Below are 23,771 nucleotides of genomic sequence, written 5' to 3'. Positions count from 1 at the left end.
GGCCATAAGTAACGGCTTGCCCACCGCGTCCAGGTGACCTCATTAGTCGGGCAAGTCCCTAACATTTTGGGGGGTACAAATCTAGGGTGCGGGACCCCCCAAAATGAAGCAGCTGAGTGACCCCAGGGCAACACAAAAGTGAAAAAATATATAGTGAAAAAGTGAAAATAGGTTAGTTAGAGAGGCTGCTGAAAACAGCAGGGGTAAATTAGTGAGAGGTAGTGAAGGGGGAGATAAAGTAGTGAGAGGTAAAGTAGTGAAAAGTGAAGGTAGGAAATGAATTACATTGAAACAAAACACACGATAGGGATGAAAGTAAATATGAAAATAAGTGTTAATATGTGTTGCTCCTGAGGCAAAACAGCCACAACAATTCAGGGGGACCCACACCCCGGAAATGCCCCCCCATCTGATAATCCAATATACATTTGTGCAGGACTCACCTTGCTCTGCATGCAGTCTAAGAAATGTCAGGAACCTAATTAAAACCAATATATAGGACAGGTGGGCGTGGGTGCTACCACCAGGCAGAAGGGGTCTCTGGCCTTCTATTGTGTATGTGAATACACAGCATTAGGTATACAGGGGAGGGGTCCTGGGGTGCACACCGGTAATGAGAGGTGCGACCCTGCGGAGACCTTTCAGTAGAACTGCATACAAAGAAAAAGGTTGCAGGTGCACAATTCAAACATTACCAATTTATTAATAATAATAATTGCAATAAAATTTTGCATTTTAAGCGAGGTTCTTCGCATAGTTATGGCCATAAGTAACGGCTTGCCCACCGCGTCCAGGTGACCTCATTAGTCGGGCAAGTCCCTAACATTTTGGGGGGTACAAATCTAGGGTGCGGGACCCCCCAAAATGAAGCAGCTGAGTGACCCCAGGGCAACACAAAAGTGAAAAAATATATAGTGAAAAAGTGAAAATAGGTTAGTGAGAGAGGCTGCTGAAAACAGCAGGGGTAAATTAGTGAGAGGTAGTGAAGGGGGAGATAAAGTAGTGAGAGGTAAAGTAGTCAAAAGTGAAGGTAGGAAATGAATTACATTGAAACAAAACACACGATAGGGATGAAAGTAAATATGAAAATAAGTGTTAATATGTGTTGCTCCTGAGGCAAAACAGCCACAACAATTCAGGGGGACCCACACCCCGGAAATGCCCCCCCATCTGATAATCCAATATACATTTGTGCAGGACTCACCTTGCTCTGCATGCAGTCTAAGAAATGTCAGGAACCTAATTAAAACCAATATATAGGACAGGTGGGCGTGGGTGCTACCACCAGGCAGAAGGGGTCTCTGGCCTTCTATTGTGTATGTGAATACACAGCATTAGGTATACAGGGGAGGGGTCCTGGGGTGCACACCGGTAATGAGAGGTGCGACCCTGCGGAGACCTTTCAGTAGAACTGCATACAAAGAAAAAGGTTGCAGGTGCACAATTCAAACATTACCAATTTATTAATAATAATAATTGCAATAAAATTTTGCATTTTAAGCGAGGTTCTTCGCATAGTTATGGCCATAAGTAACGGCTTGCCCACCGCGTCCAGGTGACCTCATTAGTCGGGCAAGTCCCTAACATTTTAGGGGGTACAAATCTAGGGTGCGGGACCCCCCAAAATGAAACAGCTGAGTGACCCCAGGGCAACACAAAAGTGAAAAAATATATAGTGAAAAAGTGAAAATAGGTTAGTGAGAGAGGCTGCTGAAAACAGCAGGGGTAAATTAGTGAGAGGTAGTGAAGGGGGAGATAAAGTAGTGAGAGGTAAAGTAGTGAAAAGTGAAGGTAGGAAATGAATTACATTGAAACAAAACACACGATAGGGATGAAAGTAAATATGAAAATAAGTGTTAATATGTGTTGCTCCTGAGGCAAAACAGCCACAACAATTCAGGGGGACCCACACCCCGGAAATGCCCCCCCATCTGATAATCCAATATACATTTGTGCAGGACTCACCTTGCTCTGCATGCAGTCTAAGAAATGTCAGGAACCTAATTAAAATCAATATATAGGACAGGTGGGCGTGGGTGCTACCACCAGGCAGAAGGGGTCTCTGGCCTTCTATTGTGTATGTGAATACACAGCATTAGGTATACAGGGGAGGGGTCCTGGGGTGCACACCGGTAATGAGAGGTGCGACCCTGCGGAGACCTTTCAGTAGAACTGCATACAAAGAAAAAGGTTGCAGGTGCACAATTCAAACATTACCAATTTATTAATAATAATAATTGCAATAAAATTTTGCATTTTAAGCGAGGTTCTTCGCATAGTTATGGCCATAAGTAACGGCTTGCCCACCGCGTCCAGGTGACCTCATTAGTCGGGCAAGTCCCTAACATTTTGGGGGGTACAAATCTAGGGTGCGGGACCCCCCAAAATGAAGCAGCTGAGTGACCCCAGGGCAACACAAAAGTGAAAAAATATATAGTGAAAAAGTGAAAATAGGTTAGTGAGAGAGGCTGCTGAAAACAGCAGGGGTAAATTAGTGAGAGGTAGTGAAGGGGGAGATAAAGTAGTGAGAGGTAAAGTAGTGAAAAGTGAAGGTAGGAAATGAATTACATTGAAACAAAACACACGATAGGGATGAAAGTAAATATGAAAATAAGTGTTAATATGTGTTGCTCCTGAGGCAAAACAGCCACAACAATTCAGGGGGACCCACACCCCGGAAATGCCCCCCCATCTGATAATCCAATATACATTTGTGCAGGACTCACCTTGCTCTGCATGCAGTCTAAGAAATGTCAGGAACCTAATTAAAACCAATATATAGGACAGGTGGGCGTGGGTGCTACCACCAGGCAGAAGGGGTCTCTGGCCTTCTATTGTGTATGTGAATACACAGCATTAGGTATACAGGGGAGGGGTCCTGGGGTGCACACCGGTAATGAGAGGTGCGACCCTGCGGAGACCTTTCAGTAGAACTGCATACAAAGAAAAAGGTTGCAGGTGCACAATTCAAACATTACCAATTTATTAATAATAATAATTGCAATAAAATTTTGCATTTTAAGCGAGGTTCTTCGCATAGTTATGGCCATAAGTAACGGCTTGCCCACCGCGTCCAGGTGACCTCATTAGTCGGGCAAGTCCCTAACATTTTGGGGGGTACAAATCTAGGGTGCGGGACCCCCCAAAATGAAGCAGCTGAGTGACCCCAGGGCAACACAAAAGTGAAAAAATATATAGTGAAAAAGTGAAAATAGGTTAGTGAGAGAGGCTGCTGAAAACAGCAGGGGTAAATTAGTGAGAGGTAGTGAAGGGGGAGATAAAGTAGTGAGAGGTAAAGTAGTGAAAAGTGAAGGTAGGAAATGAATTACATTGAAACAAAACACACGATAGGGATGAAAGTAAATATGAAAATAAGTGTTAATATGTGTTGCTCCTGAGGCAAAACAGCCACAACAATTCAGGGGGACCCACACCCCGGAAATGCCCCCCCATCTGATAATCCAATATACATTTGTGCAGGACTCACCTTGCTCTGCATGCAGTCTAAGAAATGTCAGGAACCTAATTAAAACCAATATATAGGACAGGTGGGCGTGGGTGCTACCACCAGGCAGAAGGGGTCTCTGGCCTTCTATTGTGTATGTGAATACACAGCATTAGGTATACAGGGGAGGGGACCTGGGGTGCACACCGGTAATGAGAGGTGCGACCCTGCGGAGACCTTTCAGTAGAACTGCATACAAAGAAAAAGGTTGCAGGTGCACAATTCAAACATTACCAATTTATTAATAATAATAATTGCAATAAAATTTTGCATTTTAAGCGAGGTTCTTCGCATAGTTATGGCCATAAGTAACGGCTTGCCCACCGCGTCCAGGTGACCTCATTAGTCGGGCAAGTCCCTAACATTTTGGGGGGTACAAATCTAGGGTGCGGGACCCCCCAAAATGAAGCAGCTGAGTGACCCCAGGGCAACACAAAAGTGAAAAAATATATAGTGAAAAAGTGAAAATAGGTTAGTGAGAGAGGCTGCTGAAAACAGCAGGGGTAAATTAGTGAGAGGTAGTGAAGGGGGAGATAAAGTAGTGAGAGGTAAAGTAGTGAAAAGTGAAGGTAGGAAATGAATTACATTGAAACAAAACACACGATAGGGATGAAAGTAAATATGAAAATAAGTGTTAATATGTGTTGCTCCTGAGGCAAAACAGCCACAACAATTCAGGGGGACCCACACCCCGGAAATGCCCCCCCATCTGATAATCCAATATACATTTGTGCAGGACTCACCTTGCTCTGCATGCAGTCTAAGAAATGTCAGGAACCTAATTAAAACCAATATATAGGACAGGTGGGCGTGGGTGCTACCACCAGGCAGAAGGGGTCTCTGGCCTTCTATTGTGTATGTGAATACACAGCATTAGGTATACAGGGGAGGGGACCTGGGGTGCACACCGGTAATGAGAGGTGCGACCCTGCGGAGACCTTTCAGTAGAACTGCATACAAAGAAAAAGGTTGCAGGTGCACAATTCAAACATTACCAATTTATTAATAATAATAATTGCAATAAAATTTTGCATTTTAAGCGAGGTTCTTCGCATAGTTATGGCCATAAGTAACGGCTTGCCCACCGCGTCCAGGTGACCTTATTAGTCTGGCAAGTCCCTAACATTTTGGGGGGTACAAATCTAGGGTGCGGGTTCACTTTTGTGTTGCCCTGGGGTCACTCAGCTGCTTCATTTTGGGGGGTCCCGCACCCTAGATTTGTACCCCCCAAAATGTTAGGGACTTGCCCGACTAATGAGGTCACCTGGACGCGGTGGGCAAGCCGTTACTTATGGCCATAACTATGCGAAGAACCTCGCTTAAAATGCAAAATTTTATTGCAATTATTATTATTAATAAATTGGTAATGTTTGAATTGTGCACCTGCAACCTTTTTCTTTGTATGCAGTTCTACTGAAAGGTCTCCGCAGGGTCGCACCTCTCATTACCGGTGTGCACCCCAGGACCCCTCCCCTGTATACCTAATGCTGTGTATTCACATACACAATAGAAGGCCAGAGACCCCTTCTGCCTGGTGGTAGCACCCACGCCCACCTGTCCTATATATTGGTTTTAATTAGGTTCCTGACATTTCTTAGACTGCATGCAGAGCAAGGTGAGTCCTGCACAAATGTATATTGGATTATCAGATGGGGGGGCATTTCCGGGGTGTGGGTCCCCCTGAATTGTTGTGGCTGTTTTGCCTCAGGAGCAACACATATTAACACTTATTTTCATATTTACTTTCATCCCTATCGTGTGTTTTGTTTCAATGTAATTCATTTCCTACCTTTACTTTTCACTACTTTACCTCTCACTACTTTATCTCCCCCTTCACTACCTCTCACTAATTTACCCCTGCTGTTTTCAGCAGCCTCTCTCACTAACCTATTTTCACTTTTTCACTATATATTTTTTCACTTTTGTGTTGCCCTGGGGTCACTCAGCTGCTTCATTTTGGGGGGTCCCGCACCCTAGATTTGTACCCCCCAAAATGTTAGGTACTTGCCCGACTAATGAGGTCACCTGGACGCGGTGGGCAAGCCGTTACTTATGGCCATAACTATGCGAAGAACCTCGCTTAAAATGCAAAATTTTATTGCAATTATTATTATTAATAAATTGGTAATGTTTGAATTGTGCACCTGCAACCTTTTTCTTTGTATGCAGTTCTACTGAAAGGTCTCCGCAGGGTCGCACCTCTCATTACCGGTGTGCACCCCAGGACCCCTCCCCTGTATACAGAAACAAAATGACCCACCCAAATCTAACTCTCTCTGCAAATGTTATATCTGCCCCCCCCCCCCTCAGTGCACATGGTTTTGCCCAACTGCTTAAAAATTTCCTGCTGCAATCAATTTGGAATTACCCCCAGTATCCTACTCAGAGCTCAATTTCTGCTGCATTGTTGTGTGACCAGTATATACTATATAGTAGTACAGTGCAGCATTTTGGTGACCACCAGTATAGTAGTACCGTACAGTAGGCCATTGCTGTACCTTGCAGCTCCGTGTCACTTCAAGTATCCATATCTGTGCTGCATTGCTGTGAGCAGTATATAGTAGTACAGTGCAGCATTTTGGTGACCACCAGTATATATAGTTGTACAGTACAGTAGGCCATTGCTGTACCTTGCAGCTCCGTGTCACTTCAAGTATCCATATCTGTGCTGCATTGTTGTGAGCAGTATATGTAGTAGTACAGTGCAGCGTTTTGGTGACCACCAGTATATATAGTAGTACAGTAGGCCATTGCTGTACCTTGCAGCTCCATGTCACTTCAAGTATCCATATCTGTGCTGCATTGTTGTGAGCAGTATATAGTAGTACAGTGCAGCATTTTGGTGACCACCAGTATATATAATAGTACAGTAGGCCATTGCTGTACCTTGCAGCTCCGTGTCACTTCAAGTATCCATATCTGTGCTGTATTGTTGTGAGCAGTATATAGTAGTACAGTGCAGCATTTTGGTGACCACCAGTATATATAGTAGCACAGTACAGTAGGCTATTGCTGTACCTTGCAGCTCCGTGTCACTTCAAGTATCCATATCTGTGCTGCATTGTTGTGAGTAGAGATGAGCGCCGGAAATTTTTCGGGTTTTGTGTTTTGGTTTTGGGTTCGGTTCCGCGGCCGTGTTTTGGGTTCGACCGCGTTTTGGCAAAACCTCACCGAATTTTTTTTGTCGGATTCGGGTGTGTTTTGGATTCGGGTGTTTTTTTCCAGAAAACCTAAAAAACAGCTTAAATCATAGAATTTGGCGGTCATTTTGATCCCAAAGTATTATTAACCTCAAAAACCATAATTTCCACTCATTTTCAGTCTATTCTGAATACCTCACACCTCACAATATTATTTTTAGTCCTAAAATTTGCACCGAGGTCGCTGTGTGAGTAAGATAAGCGACCCTAGTAGCCGACACAAACACCGGGCCCATCTAGGAGTGGCACTGCAGTGTCACGCAGGATGTCCCTTCCAAAAAACCCTCCCCAAACAGCACATGACGCAAAGAAAAAAAGAGGCGCAATGAGGTAGCTGTGTGAGTAAGATTAGCGACCCTAGTGGCCGACACAAACACCGGGCCCATCTAGGAGTGGCACTGCAGTGTCACGCAGGATGTCCCTTCCAAAAAACCCTCCCCAAACAGCACATGACGCAAAGAAAAAAAGAGGCGCAATGAGGTAGCTGTGTGAGTAAGATAAGCGACCCTAGTGGCCGACACAAACACCGGGCCCATCTAGGAGTGTCACTGCAGTGTCACGCAGGATGTCCCTTCCAAAAAACACTCCCCAAACAGCACATGACGCAAAGAAAAAAAGAGGCGCAATGAGGTAGCTGTGTGAGTAAGATAAGCGACCCTAGTGGCCGACACAAACACCGGGCCCATCTAGGAGTGGCACTGCAGTGTCACGCAGGATGTCCCTTCCAAAAAACCCTCCCCAAACAGCACATGACGCAAAGAAAAAGAAAAGAAAAAAGAGGTGCAAGATGGAATTGTCCTTGGGTCCTCCCACCCACCCTTATGTTGTATAAACAAAACAGGACATGCACACTTTAACCAACCCATCATTTCAGTGACAGGGTCTGCCACACGACTGTGACTGATATGACGGGTTGGTTTGGACGCCCCCCAAAAAAGAAGCAATTAATCTCTCCTTGCACAAACTGGCTCTACAGAGGCAAGATGTCCACCTCATCATCACCCTCCGATATATCACCGTGTACATCCCCCTCCTCACAGATTATCAATTCGTCCCCACTGGAATCCACCATCTCAGCTCCCTGTGTACTTTGTGGAGGCAATTGCTGCTGGTCAATGTCTCCGCGGAGGAATTGATTATAATTCATTTTAATGAACATCATCTTCTCCACATTTTCTGGATGTAACCTCGAACGCCGATTGCTGACAAGGTGAGCGGCGGCACTAAACACTCTTTCGGAGTACACACTTGTGGGAGGGCAACTTAGGTAGAATAAAGCCAGTTTGTGCAAGGGCCTCCAAATTGCCTCTTTTTCCTGCCAGTATAAGTACGGACTGTGTGACGTGCCTACTTGGATGCGGTCACTCATATAATCCTCCACCATTCTATCAATGTTGAGAGAATCATATGCAGTGACAGTAGACGACATGTCCGTAATCGTTGTCAGGTCCTTCAGTCCGGACCAGATGTCAGCATCAGCAGTCGCTCCAGACTGCCCTGCATCACCGCCAGCGGGTGGGCTCGGAATTCTGAGCCTTTTCCTCGCACCCCCAGTTGCGGGAGAATGTGAAGGAGGAGATGTTGACAGGTCGCGTTCCGCTTGACTTGACAATTTTGTCACCAGCAGGTCTTTCAACCCCAGCAGACTTGTGTCTGCCGGAAAGAGAGATCCAAGGTAGGCTTTAAATCTAGGATCGAGCACGGTGGCCAAAATGTAGTGCTCTGATTTCAACAGATTGACCACCCGTGAATCCTTGTTAAGCGAATTAAGGGCTCCATCCACAAGTCCCACATGCCTAGCGGAATCGCTCCGTGTTAGCTCCTCCTTCAATGTCTCCAGCTTCTTCTGCAAAAGCCTGATGAGGGGAATGACCTGACTCAGGCTGGCAGTGTCTGAACTGACTTCACGTGTGGCAAGTTCAAAGGGCATCAGAACCTTGCACAACGTTGAAATCATTCTCCACTGCGCTTGAGACAGGTGCATTCCACCTACTATATCGTGCTCAATTGTATAGGCTTGAATGGCCTTTTGCTGCTCCTCCAACCTCTGAAGCATATAGAGGGTTGAATTCCACCTCGTTACCACTTCTTGCTTCAGATGATGGCAGGGCAGGTTCAGTAGTTTTTGGTGGTGCTCCAGTCTTCTGTACGTGGTGCCTGTACGCCGAAAGTGTCCCGCAATTCTTCTGGCCACCGACAGCATCTCTTGCACGCCCCTGTCGTTTTTTAAAAAATTCTGCACCACCAAATTCAAGGTATGTGCAAAACATGGGACGTGCTGGAATTTGCCCATATTTAATGCACACACAATATTGCTGGCGTTGTCCGATGCCACAAATCCACAGGAGAGTCCAATTGGGGTAAGCCATTCCGCGATGATCTTCCTCAGTTGCCGTAAGAGGTTTTCAGCTGTGTGCGTATTCTGGAAAGCGGTGATACAAAGCGTAGCCTGCCTAGGAAAGAGTTGGCGTTTGCGAGATGCTGCTACTGGTGCCGCCGCTGCTGTTCTTGCGGCGGGAGTCCATACATCTACCCAGTGGGCTGTCACAGTCATATAGTCCTGACCCTGCCCTGCTCCACTTGTCCACATGTCCGTGGTTAAGTGGACATTGGGTACAACTGCATTTTTTAGGACACTGGTGAGTCTTTTTCTGACGTCCGTGTACATTCTCGGTATCGCCTGCCTAGAGAAGTGGAACCTAGATGGTATTTGGTAACGGGGGCACACTGCCTCAATAAATTGTCTAGTTCCCTGTGAACTAACGGCGGATACCGGACGCACGTCTAACACCAACATAGTTGTCAAGGCCTCAGTTATCCGCTTTGCAGCAGGATGACTGCTGTGATATTTCATCTTCCTCGCAAAGGACTGTTGAACAGTCAATTGCTTACTGGAAGTAGTACAAGTGGGCTTACGACTTCCCCTCTGGGATGACCATCGACTCCCAGCAGCAACAACAGCAGCGCCAGCAGCAGTAGGCGTTACACGCAAGGATGCATCGGAGGAATCCCAGGCAGGAGAGGACTCGTCAGAATTGCCAGTGACATTGCCTGCAGGACTATTGGCATTCCTGGGGAAGGAGGAAATTGACACTGAGGGAGTTGGTGGGGTGGTTTGCGTGAGCTTGGTTACAAGAGGAAGGGATTTACTGGTCAGTGGACTGCTTCCGCTGTCACCCAAAGTTTTTGAACTTGTCACTGACTTATTATGAATGCGCTGCAGGTGACGTATAAGGGAGGATGTTCCGAGGTGGTTAACGTCCTTACCCCTACTTATTACAGCTTGACAAAGGGAACACACGGCTTGACACCTGTTGTCCGCATTTCTGGTGAAATACTTCCACACCGAAGAGCTGATTTTTTTGGTATTTTCACCAGGCATGTCAACGGCCATATTCCTACCACGGACAACAGGTGTCTCCCCGGGTGCCTGACTTAAACAAACCACCTCACCATCAGAATCCTCCTGGTCAATTTCCTCCCCAGCGCCAGCAACACCCATATCCTCCTCATCCTGGTGTACTTCAACACTGACATCTTCAATCTGACTATCAGGAACTGGACTGCGGGTGCTCCTTCCATCACTTGCAGGGGGCGTGCAAATGGTGGAAGGCGCATGCTCTTCACGTCCAGTGTTGGGAAGGTCAGGCATCGCAACCGACACAATTGGAGTCGGACTCTCCTTGTGGATTTGGGATTTCGAAGAACGCACAGTTCTTTGCGGTGCTACTGCTTTTGTCAGCTTTAGTCTTTTCATTTTTCTAGCGAGAGGCTGAGTGCTTCCATCCTCATGTGAAGCTGAACCACTAGCCATGAACATAGGCCAGGGCCTCAGCCGTTCCTTGCCACTCCGTGTGGTAAATGGCATATTGGCAAGTTTACGCTTCTCCTCCGACAATTTTATTTTAGGTTTTGGAGTCCTTTTTTTACTGATATTTGGTGTTTTGGATTTGACATGCTCTGTACTATGACATTGGGCATCGGCCTTGGCAGACGACGTTGCTGGCATTTCATCGTCTCGGCCATGACTAGTGGCAGCAGCTTCAGCACGAGGTGGAAGTGGATCTTGATCTTTCCCTAATTTTGGAACCTCAACATTTTTGTTCTCCATATTTTAATAGGCACAACTAAAAGGCACCTCAGGTAAACAATGGAGATGGATGGATTGGATACTAGTATACAATTATGGACGGGCTGCCGAGTGCCGACACAGAGGTAGCCACAGCCGTGAACTACCGCACTGTACTGTGTCTGCTGCTAATATATAGACTGGTTGATAAAGAGATAGTATACTCGTAACTAGTATGTATGTATAAAGAAAGAAAAAAAAACCACGGTTAGGTGGTATATACAATTATGGACGGGCTGCCGAGTGCCGACACAGAGGTAGCCACAGCCGTGAACTACCGCACTGTACTGTGTCTGCTGCTAATATAGACTGGTTGATAAAGAGATAGTATACTCGTAACTAGTATGACTATAAAGAAAGAAAAAAAAACCACGGTTAGGTGGTATATACAATTATGGACGGGCTGCCGAGTGCCGACACAGAGGTAGCCACAGCCGTGAACTACCGCACTGTACTGTGTCTGCTGCTAATATATAGACTGGTTGATAAAAAGATAGTATACTCGTAACTAGTATGTATGTATAAAGAAAGAAAAAAAAAACACGGTTAGGTGGTATATACAATTATGGACGGGCTGCCGAGTGCCGACACAGAGGTAGCCACAGCCGTGAACTACCGCACTGTACTGTGTCTGCTGCTAATATAGACTGGTTGATAAAGAGATAGTATACTCGTAACTAGTATGACTATAAAGAAAGAAAAAAAAACCACGGTTAGGTGGTATATACAATTATGGACGGGCTGCCGAGTGCCGACACAGAGGTAGCCACAGCCGTGAACTACCGCACTGTACTGTGTCTGCTGCTAATATATAGACTGGTTGATAAAGAGATAGTATACTCGTAACTAGTATGTATGTATAAAGAAAGAAAAAAACCACGGTTAGGTGGTATATACAATTATGGACGGGCTGCCGAGTGCCGACACAGAGGTAGCCACAGCCGTGAACTACCGCACTGTACTGTGTCTGCTGCTAATATAGACTGGTTGATAAAGAGATAGTATACTCGTAACTAGTATGTATGTATAAAGAAAGAAAAAAAAACCACGGTTAGGTGGTATATACAATTATGGACGGGCTGCCGAGTGCCGACACAGAGGTAGCCACAGCCGTGAACTACCGCACTGTACTGTGTCTGCTGCTAATATATAGACTGGTTGATAAAGAGATAGTATACTCGTAACTAGTATGTATGTATAAAGAATGAAAAAAAAACCACGGTTAGGTGGTATATACAATTATGGACGGGCTGCCGAGTGCCGACACAGAGGTAGCCACAGCCGTGAACTACCGCACTGTACTGTGTCTGCTGCTAATATAGACTGGTTGATAAAGAGATAGTATACTCGTAACTAGTATGTATGTATAAAGAAAGAAAAAAAAACCACGGTTAGGTGGTATATACAATTATGGACGGGCTGCCGAGTGCCGACACAGAGGTAGCCACAGCCGTGAACTACCGCACTGTACTGTGTCTGCTGCTAATATATAGACTGGTTGATAAAGAGATAGTATACTCGTAACTAGTATGTATGTATAAAGAAAGAAAAAAAAAACCACGGTTAGGTGGTATATACAATTATGGACGGGCTGCCGAGTGCCGACACAGAGGTAGCCACAGCCGTGAACTACCGCACTGTACTGTGTCTGCTGCTAATATATAGACTGGTTGATAAAGAGATAGTATACTCGTAACTAGTATGTATGTATAAAGAAAGAAAAAAAAACCACGGTTAGGTGGTATATACAATTATGGACGGGCTGCCGAGTGCCGACACAGAGGTAGCCACAGCCGTGAACTACCGCACTGTACTGTGTCTGCTGCTAATATAGACTGGTTGATAAAGAGATAGTATACTCGTAACTAGTATGTATGTATAAAGAAAGAAAAAAAAACCACGGTTAGGTGGTATATACAATTATGGACGGGCTGCCGAGTGCCGACACAGAGGTAGCCACAGCCGTGAACTACCGCACTGTACTGTGTCTGCTGCTAATATAGACTGGTTGATAAAGAGATAGTATACTCGTAACTAGTATGACTATAAAGAAAGAAAAAAAAACCACGGTTAGGTGGTATATACAATTATGGACGGGCTGCCGAGTGCCGACACAGAGGTAGCCACAGCCGTGAACTACCGCACTGTACTGTGTCTGCTGCTAATATAGACTGGTTGATAAAGAGATAGTATACTACTAATATTATATATACTGGTGGTCAGGTCACTGGTCACTAGTCACACTGGCAATGGCACTCCTGCAGCAAAAGTGTGCACTGTTTAATTTTAATATAATATTATGTACTCCTGGCTCCTGCTATAACCTATAACTGGCACTGCAGTGCTCCCCAGTCTCCCCCACAATTATAAGCTGTGTGAGCTGAGCACAGTCAGATATATATATACATTGATGCAGCACACTGGGCTGAGCAGTGCACACAGATATGGTATGTGACTGAGTCACTGTGTGTATCGTTTTTTTCAGGCAGAGAACGGATATATTAAATAAAACAAACAACTGCACTGTCTGGTGGTCACTGTGGTCGTCAGTCACTAAACTCTGCACTCTCTTCTACAGTATCACAGCCTCAGGTCAATCTCTCTCTCTCTCTCTCAACCCTAATCTAAATGGAGAGGACGCCAGCCACGTCCTCTCCCTATCAATCTCAATGCACGTGTGAAAATGGCGGCGACGCGCGGCTCCTTATATAGAATCCGAGTCTCGCGATAGAATCCGAGCCTCGCGAGAATCCGATAGCGTCATGATGACGTTCGGGCGCGCTCGGGTTAACCGAGCAAGGCGGGAAGATCCGAGTCGCTCGGACCCGTGAAAAAAAACATGAAGTTCGGGCGGGTTCGGATTCAGAGAAACCGAACCCGCTCATCTCTAGTTGTGAGCAGTATATAGTAGTACAGTGAAGCATTTTGGTGACCACCAGTATATATAGTACTACAGTACATTAGGCCATTGCTGTACCTTGCAGCTCAATGTCACTTCAAGTATCCATATCTGTGCTGCATTGTTGTGAGCAGTATATAGTAGTACAGTGCAGGATTTTGGTGACCACCAGTATATATAGTAGTACAGTACAGTAGGCCATTGCTGTACCTTGCAGCTCCATGTCACTTCAAGTATCCATATCTGTGCTGCATTGTTGTGAGCAGTATATAGTAGTACAGTGCAGCATTTTGGTGACCACCAGTATATATAGTACTACAGTACATTAGGCCATTGCTGTACCTTGCAGCTCAATGTCACTTCAAGTATCCATATCTGTGCTGCATTGTTGTGAGCAGTATATAGTAGTACAGTGCAGGATTTTGGTGACCACCGGTATATATAGTAGTACAGTACAATAGGCCATTGCTGTACCTTGCAGTTCCGTGTCACTTCAAGTATCCATATCTGTGCTGCATTGTTGTGAGCAGTATATAGTAGTACAGTGCAGCATTTTTGTGACCACCAGTATATATAGTAGTACAGTACAGTAGTCCATTGCTGTATCTTGCAGCTCAATGTCACTTCAAGTATCCATATCTGTGCTGCATTGTTGTGAGCAGTATATAGTAGTACAGTGCAGCATTTTTGTGACCACCAGTATATATAGTAGTACAGTACAGTAGTCCATTGCTGTATCTTGCAGCTCAATGTCACTTCAAGTATCCATATCTGTGCTGCATTGTTGTGAGCAGTATATAGCAGTACAGTGCAGCATTTTTGTGACCACCAGTATATATAGTAGTACAGTACAGTAGTCCATTGCTGTATCTTGCAGCTCAATGTCACTTCAAGTATCCATATCTGTGCTGCATTGTTGTGAGCAGTATATAGTAGTACAGTGCAGCATTTTGGTGACCACCGGTATATATAATAGTACAGTAGGCCATTGCTGTACCTTGCAGCTCCGTGTCACTTCAAGTATCCATATCTGTGCTGTATTGTTGTGAGCAGTGTATAGTAATATAGTGCAGCATTTTGGTGACCACCAGTATATATAGTAGCACAGTACAGTAGGCTATTGCTGTACCTTGCAGCTCCGTGTCACTTCACGTATCCTGAACAGTGCTCAGTATCACTGGTCAGTGTTATGTCAGAAAAAAAATGTTTTGGAGGTTGTGGAGGTGTCTTCCTCAGAGGAGTCTGTACCAGGTACTCAGGATTGCCTTGAGTGGTTTCATCCCATTAGGATGGAGATGGAATGGCTGGATAGCCTAGGAAATAGGATTCCTCAGAGTTCATTAGGGCATACTCTATTAAGTTGCTGGAAAAAAGCTACGAAGAATGCTCTAGATATGGATCAGTCCATTTCATCTAGGACCCCTTCAGCTCCTGATACACAGGTCTTGCAGGCCAATGCGGACATTGATACCGACACAGGGATCGACACAGAAGTTAGAGGTGGGCACTATGATAGATTGGAATATAAAATTCAGCAATTTATCAATGCCATTAGGGATGTGTTAGAAATACCTATACAAACAGAGGAAAAATCTTGTATGCTAACTGCAAAATCATTAGTGACATTCCCGGTTTCGGAAGAGTTGAATACCCTATTTAAAAGATCCTGGTTAAACCCAGAAGAGGTTTTTCACATCCCCAATAAAGTACTTAAGACATATCCCTTTCCTGAGGAGGAAAGAAGGAGATGGGAGATTCCTCCCATAATGGAAATTTCAGTGTCCAGGCCATCAGGGGTAATTACATTACCTGTACCAGGCTCGTCCTCGTTTAAGAAGCCGACTGACCACAAGATAGAGACAACTCTAAAATCCATTTACACGGCTACTGGAGCCGCCCTTAGGCCCACTATAGCATGCACTTGGGTAGCTAGGGCTATGTTAAAATGGTCAGACAATTTAATAGAAGACCTTGATACAATCCATAGGGATGATGTTGTCTTGATTCTAGGTCACATAAAGGATTCGGCTAAATTCATGGTGAAAGCCATGAGGGACATTGGGCTGATGAATTCTAGAGCATCCTCCATGGCAGTAGCGGCTCGCAGAGGTTTCTGGATCCGCCAATGGAACGCAGACGTCGAATCCAAGAGGTACCTCCCCTTCGCAGGTGAGACACCGCTTGGGGACACTCTGAATACAAATCCTTCTGCAGCACCACCTGTGAGAAGACGTAACTCTGCTTCTCTGATGCAGTCCCCTTGGGCTGCCAGATCGAGAAAATTCGGGAGGGCCTATTTCTGCACGAGGCTAGGCCATAGAAAGAGCAGAAAGTCTGCACCCTCTACAGGTGCACGGGTTCAGAGGTTGGATTCTACTTTCTTAGCATCCTCAGCATGACGCGGAAGGACTCCCATGTGGGGGTCCACTGGGGGGGATGATCTAATCTATATCACTACAGGGGAGCCTTAGTGATTATAATTATATCCTGAGTAATAAAAAAAAAACCATGATTACAAACTGGATTCAGGAGTTTCCCCCTGGCTATTTGTTTAATCAGCCCTGCCAATTGTTAGGACAGTGGGTTTGTCCCTGTCATATAAAAAAAAAGTTTTTTTAAAGTGTCATCATGTCTGACACTGGGCCAGGTGTTTGTGCCGGCCACTTGGGTCGCTTAGCTCCACCATCCAGTGACCTTGGTGCACCTCTTTTTTTCTTTGCATCATGTGCTGTTTGGGGCCAATTTTTTTAAGTGCCATCCTGTCTGACTCTGCAGTGTCACTCCTAGATGGGCCAGGTGTTTGTGCCGGCCACTTGGGTCGCTTAGCTTAGCCATCCAGAGACCTTGGTGCACCTCTTTTTTTCTTTGCATCATGTGCTGTTTGGGGACTATTTTTATAAATGCCATCCTGTCTGACACTGCAGTGCCACTCCTAGATGGGCCAGGTGTTTGTGCCAGCCACTTGGGTCGCTTAGCTTAGCCATCCAGCGACCTTCGTGCACCTCTTTTTTTCTTTGCATCATGCACTGTTTGGGGCCAATTTTTTTAAGTGCCATCCTGTCTGACACTGCAGTGCCACTTCTAGATGGGCCAGGTGTTTGTGTCAGACACTTGGGTCGCTTAGCTCCGCCATCCAGCGACTGCCATCCAGCGACCTTGGTGCACCTCTTTTTTTCTTTGCATCATGTGCTGTTTGGGGACTATTTTTTTAAGTGCCATCCTGTCTGACACTGCAGTGCCACTCCTAGATGGGCCAGGTGTTTGTGCCGCCCACTTGGGTCGCTTAGCTTAGTCATCCAGCGACCTTGGTGCAAATTTTAGTACTAAAAATAATATTGTGAGGTTTGAGGTGTTCAGAATAGACTGGAAATGAGTGCAAATTATGGTTATTAAGGTTAATAATACTATGGGATCAAAATGACCCCCAAATTCTATGATTTAAGCTGTTTTTGAGGGGGGGTTTTGAAAAAAACCCACCCGAATCCAAAACACACCCGAATCCGACAAAAAAATTTCAGGGAGGTTTTGCCAAAATGCGTCCGAATCCAAAACATGGCTGCGGAACCGAATCCAAAACCAAAACACAAAACCCAAAAAAATTCCTGTGCACATCTCTAATACTTACCTTTCTGGTGTCCCGGTGTGGGCCCCCTCCTCTTCCGAGTCCCATAGCCGGCAGCCGCAGCAGCGATGTTAGTGCTCTGTCTGAGCACTAGAGGTTCTGGCATAGTGCCAGAGTCTACAGCGCATGCGCAGGTCTCCCAAAATATGGCCGCCGTGCCATTTTTTCAGAGACGTGCGCATGCACTGTAGACTCTGGCACTGTTCCAGAGTCTCTAGCACTCAGACAGAGCACTAACAGCGCTTCTGCGGCTACGGGACAGGAGAGGAGGGAGCCCACACCCGGAGACTGCACACGGGTCCCCTCCTCTGTAGATACACCCCTGTGTATAAGGCTTGTGATTCCTGTGGATGGGGTAGTATCCAGTCAGAAGAGCAACAGTAACCATGTTGCCATGCATATAGGTACAAGTTCAACATCCTCAAACTGTTGACAGGTTCACAATGTTAACATCTGAAATGTGGCCATATGAAATAACAACATCCTGAAGATGCCAACGGTTATGGGAAGGCACTGCTGGGTGGATTATGATGAGAGTTTGGGGAGGTTAGAGTTAGGCACTAGGGGAGTGTTCAGGATTATGGATTTGGGGAGAAATACTCACTGGAACGCAGCAGCATCACAGGTCCATGCTTGAAGCCACTGTCGCAGCACCGCTGGGACAAGGAAGAAGTCGCTGGGAGAAGATCGCTAGACTTCCAGGGATGGCATGTCGACACCTCATCATGTAAACATCTCATCTGGATAGAAATTATGAATGTTGACATGGTCACTGTTGACATGCTGCATGTTGACAGTGAATCCATGACAACATTCCTGTGTCGACGTGCAGGGCCATCTTAAAGTATAGGCACTCTGGGCAGCTGCCCAGGGCCCCCACAATTGTAGGGCCTCTGAGCAGGGGTGGGTGGTGGTAACACAAAGCTGCGAGGCAGCACTCTTTACCTGCCTCCCGGCCTGCAGCCAGACAATGAATGGATGTCAGCATGCAGATTGGTGGATGGCTGGAGCTATCCACCATTCAGAGTGCTGACAGCCATTCACTGTATGGAATCATGTTGAGACACAGCGCAGGACCGCAGGAGGGGTATGTTATTATTGTTTTATTGGTTCCCATGAAAGGGTGTGTAAGGGCTCAAGTGCAGTGCTTTGTCCAGGGACTACAATGCTATTAAGACAGCCCTGTCAACCTGATAACTTTCTATACTATAACTGTCGACAAGCAATACCACACACAGTGATGTAATGAATGCTGGGAAACTGGATGATGTAATAGGTATTGTATGTTCATATTTTAAGGGCTAAGGATTGCTAAAGAGCAATTATCTGTTTATGCGTAATCTGCATACTGGACAAAAAAAGCAGATGGCTAATAAATCAGAATTACATCTTGATCATCACCATGAAGATACCAGTGTCACAGCACATATTTTCAAACATTACTCTTGCAATATTCAGTTATGTACTGTTTAGAACTTGTATATTACAGTTCAATTTTTTCAATACCTTTGTCCAATCTAAATTTAGTTCAACCTATTTTCTCAAGTGGTTGCAGTAATTTCCTAACGAAGTATAAACATTGTATTATCAGATTTCGGGTTAGTGTATTGGTTACAATGTTCATTTTGAATATAACCTGTCGAAACAACTGACCACATCCTGGCTTAACATAATGTGGTGTTCCTAACATAAATATATCTGCCAGTACCAAAAAATAGAAAGATATAAGCTTTGCTCTTCTCTCCCAGATTAGCCCTCTTTTCTGTACACATTGTATTTATAAACTGAATATGTTCTGAACAGAACAAAATACAAAGGTGAAGCATACAGAAATACAAGTTGATTTCAACAATATTAGCCAAATTCAGGTTTTTAAAATCTCCTATCTCAAAATTACCATTTGTGTCTATTTTCAGGAACTTGACAGCAAATGCTGAATGTGGGAGGTAATGCAATTGTGTCCATTTCTGAATTAGGCCCACTGTCTGCAACTTTCAATAATAGATCACAGAGAAGATATGTAAATGCGGAAAAGTCATTAATCTAAACTGTAATCAGTACGCTAATTATTGTCAACCCTTTCTTACTTGAAGAACCCCCAGTTACATGTACCCAGAACTGGAGCCTCTCTTGGTTAAGGGACAAGCTTCATGCTAGTGCACAACTTTGTAGATACTGGCCTGCCTATCAGAAGATGTCAGCGGCAGATGGTGCGCCTCGTGCCTCTCATAGCAGCCTGCTCTCCAACCACAGCAGAGTTTGAAAGCCCTGAATCTCAGCTTCTCAAATTCCGGCAGCCACATGCTCAGGCCACCCTGACCGCAAACTCCCAGTTAGCCTCCTGGCTCCACTTCCTTTCCTCTGTCTATGGAATGCTACCTGGCGCTAACCCAGCATATTTTAAAGTTCTGTGACTGTAAAAATCTCCTTGACCAGTGAGCAACAGGAGGACAATGAGACTGAGGCTTATTGATCTCCCACTGGTGAATGAGTGTCTTTACAGGACTTTGGGCGGGATCAACAGAATGATGGAAATCTGATAAATGCCTTTGAAAGTGTTGTAGAGGTAAATGGCAAGTTAATTACTGCTTTACCACCAGAAGGGGTACCAAACTTTGTATTGAAAAATCATTTATTGTAATGTGTTGCTTTTTTGCAGGGTAAAAGGGTAGACCAGTTGTTGGTTCCCTGGAAACACGAGCAGATGGTAATGAGGGTAGCTCACACTCATCTGTGGGGTAGACAAATAGGGGAGGAGAAAACTCTCAAGCATATACATTTAAGGTTGTTTTGGCCAGGCATTTATACAGCATTAAAAAATATTGTCAAGAATGTCCAGTGTGTCAGAAGACCACACCCCGGACAGAATTTAGGGTGCCCTTGGTTCCACTGCTTCTCATCTCTGTACCTTTTGAGCTAATTGGTATGGATTTGATAGGATCAGTGGAGAAATCTGCTCATGGGCAACAGTATATATTAGTAGTGGTTGACTATGCCACCAGAAACCCTGAGGCCACACCACTAGATAATATAAAATCTAGTAGTATTGGCTAGAAATTACAAATTCTATGGATCCAGTTGGGAATACCAAAAAAGGTCCTGATGGACCAGTGTACCTCTTTTGTCTCAAAATTAATGAAAGATCTTTGTCATCTTTTAGGGATGAATCGAATTACTACTTCAGTTCACCACCCACAGACAAATGGCCTGGTTGAATGCTTTAAATGAACCCTTAAGCAAATCATAAAAAGGGCAGTGTCTCAGAAGAAGCGTGACTGGGGCCTACTCCTACCCTATCTGATGTTTGCAGTTCGATAGGTAGCCCAAGCCTCTACGGTGTCTAGCCCTTTCAAACTTCTCTATGATAGACAACCCAGGGAAATTAACAAAAAGAACATTTTTTTCTCTTTTGGCGCTGCAATAAGAAGCTGCAATGAAAAGTACTCAATAGGTCACCGGCCTATATACAATGTGAAGGAAAAGAAAAGGTACAATCTCACTTTGCGTTCCAATGTCCCAAATATCCAGATTGTCCCCATGGACGGATGTTATTCACAACAATATGAAAAGAAAAACAGAAAACACAACATAGTGTGATACTGTAATAATTGAAGATATTTCCCAGCTGTGCAAAGCGGAGAGTAAAGGTGTTGGTATAGTCCCAATAAAAGTTCAGAAATCCACCTCCTTTTTTGAAAGCACCCAAATTGGTGTTCAGGAATGATGACTGTGAGGTTCTTACATGTATGCTTACTTGTGTAAGGTGTATTCAAAGCGCATAAAGGTTTCTTTTAGCGATCCTTGGGCATTCCTCACAAATGTAATTAGTATGACGATATCACTCGTGATGGAAACAAAAACCAAAAGATGGATGCCAATTAGGATAAAAACACTCTTTTATTTTTAGAGTATAAAAGGGAAAACAAATAGCCGTACCATATAGGGAAAAGCAAATGATGATAATCAGCTGACAACAACAGACCCGGGTATCTTATTGTTATGTCCCCTCTATGGATGGGCTGAATTGTGACCCACAAAACACTGTGTCGACGCGTTTTGATGCTATGCAGCGTCTTTTTCAAGATTCACAGTGTACAATAACTGTAGATGTTATTCAAATTCTTTTTCTGAAGATATCATTCAAAGTCCTAATCAGAAGATGTTGTTCAGCACCTTATTGCACGATGTAATCCAAAAATACTTATCAGTAGTCGTTTTCCAAAGTCACCTCCCAACATGACCCTCTCCAGGAGGGACAGAATGCTCTGCCTAATGTATGATACATTAAGCAGAGCATTCTGTCCCTCCTGGAGAGGGTCATGTTGGGAGGTGACTTTGGAAAACGACTACTGATAAGTATTTTTGGATTACATCCTGCAATAAGGTGCTGAACAACATCTTCTGATTAGGACTTTGAATGATATCTTCAGAAAAAGAATTTGAATAACATCTGCAGTTATTGTACACTGTGAATCTTGAAATAGACGCTGCATAGCGTCGAAACGCGTCGACACAGTGTTTTGTGGGTCACAATTCAGCCCATCCATAGAGGGGACATAACAATAAGATACCCGGGTCTGTTGTTGTCAGCTGATTATCATCATTTGCTTTTCCCTATATGGTACGGCTATTTGTTTTCCCTTTTATACTCTAAAAATAAAAGAGTGTTTTTATCCTAATTGGCATCCATCTTTTGGTTTTTGTTTCCATCACGAGTGATATCGTCATACTAATTACATTTGTGAGGAATGCCCAAGGATCGCTAAAAGAAACCTTTATGCGCTTTGAATACACCTTACACAAGTAAGCATACATGTAAGAACCTCACAGTCATCATTCCTGAACACCAATTTGGGTGTTTTAAAAAAAGGAGGTGGATTTCTGAACTTTTATTGGGACTATACCAACACCTTTACTCTCCGCTTTGCACAGCTGGGAAATATCTTCAATAATTACAGTATCACACAATGTTGTGTTTTCTGTTTTTCTTTTCATATTGTTGTGAATAACATCCGTCCACGGGGACAATCTGGATATTTGGGACATTGGAGCGCAAAGTGAGATTGAACCCAGGGAAATTGTAGATCTGGTAAAACAAGGCTGTGAGTAGCAGTCACACAAAGAGCCGAACATTGTTCAGTTTGTGGCCCAACTGTATGACCGTTTCAGGCAAATTGAGACATTTCTGAAAGAGCACATAAACAGAGCTCAACAGCGTCAAACACGTAGTTATGACGTTACTGCATTTAACTAGTCTTTTAAACTGGAAGATAATGTACTGGTTCTCGTACCCACTGTTGAAGTCAGATTACTTTCTAACAAATATTTAAAATGCCAGCTCTAATATATACTATGGACGCCTGCGCATCTTATTACCATGTGCTATGAATGTGCACTATACATCGCAAAACACTACATCCCATAAGAGAAAACAATACACCCACACATTATCTGAGTTCCAAAGCTCATTGATGTCTATATTTGTTATTAAAAGGATATGTATTCAATATATCACAATGCACAGTATATACTGTATATAGTTACATGGTTACAATTTACACAGGAAGCAGTTATTACAAACTAATTCATTACAGACACGGCCAGCAATACAATTACCATCTTTGCTCAATGCTTACTACGCTCCCCCTCCTTCATCTTTAGCTCTCCCTCCATGCTCAAAGCAGCAGAGCATCGGCAGAAGCCCATCTCGGGTCAGCACCTGGGACAAACAGGAAGCTCTTCTATGTGGCATCAGCTATATCTCTGAGACCGTTGGGGGTATACAGATCTCTTGTTATTAGTCTAGGGGAGGGAACTTTCTCATTCATGATGAATCATTGGTCAGTTCATATGCAAGCAACGTACAGCCTTGATGGTGTAATTACAGGAGATAGCCACTGGTACCAAACTGCAGGCATGCTGTCTTCCAGGAAGTTCATTGTTCTAATAAGAATGACTTTAGCTTTCATACATTTAATCATATCTACTTATGGCAATGTGCTACAACATAACCACAGGCATCAAATTAATCTACACATTAATCTGGTTACTTTGATACCAAGCACGACATGTCCATCTTGCTTCGCTCCAATAATACACATACATGATGTTACTCCATTATATAATTTGAAACCTTATGATGTCTGGTGCTTGATATGTTTAAATTTATATGCTGTATGAAATATGTGTTGAATCTATCTTTGTGACATGTCTGTGTAAATGCGTATGTTACCATATATTGCTGTGCGCGCTGTGCATATTCACAAGCATAGTGACTCATAATGTGTGGAGTCTGTATGTTCTCTCTATGTAATATTTTTGACTTCGACACCACCACTGAAAGTAAAATGTATGCCCAGTGACAATGCCCTTATTAGGTCATAGAGGCGATGGAACCTGTTAACTATTAGGTCCGG

Source organism: Pseudophryne corroboree, chromosome 3 (assembly GCF_028390025.1).
Source record: "Pseudophryne corroboree isolate aPseCor3 chromosome 3, aPseCor3.hap2, whole genome shotgun sequence".
NCBI lineage: Eukaryota > Metazoa > Chordata > Amphibia > Anura > Myobatrachidae > Pseudophryne > Pseudophryne corroboree.
Note: the sequence above shows the minus strand (reverse complement) of the source record.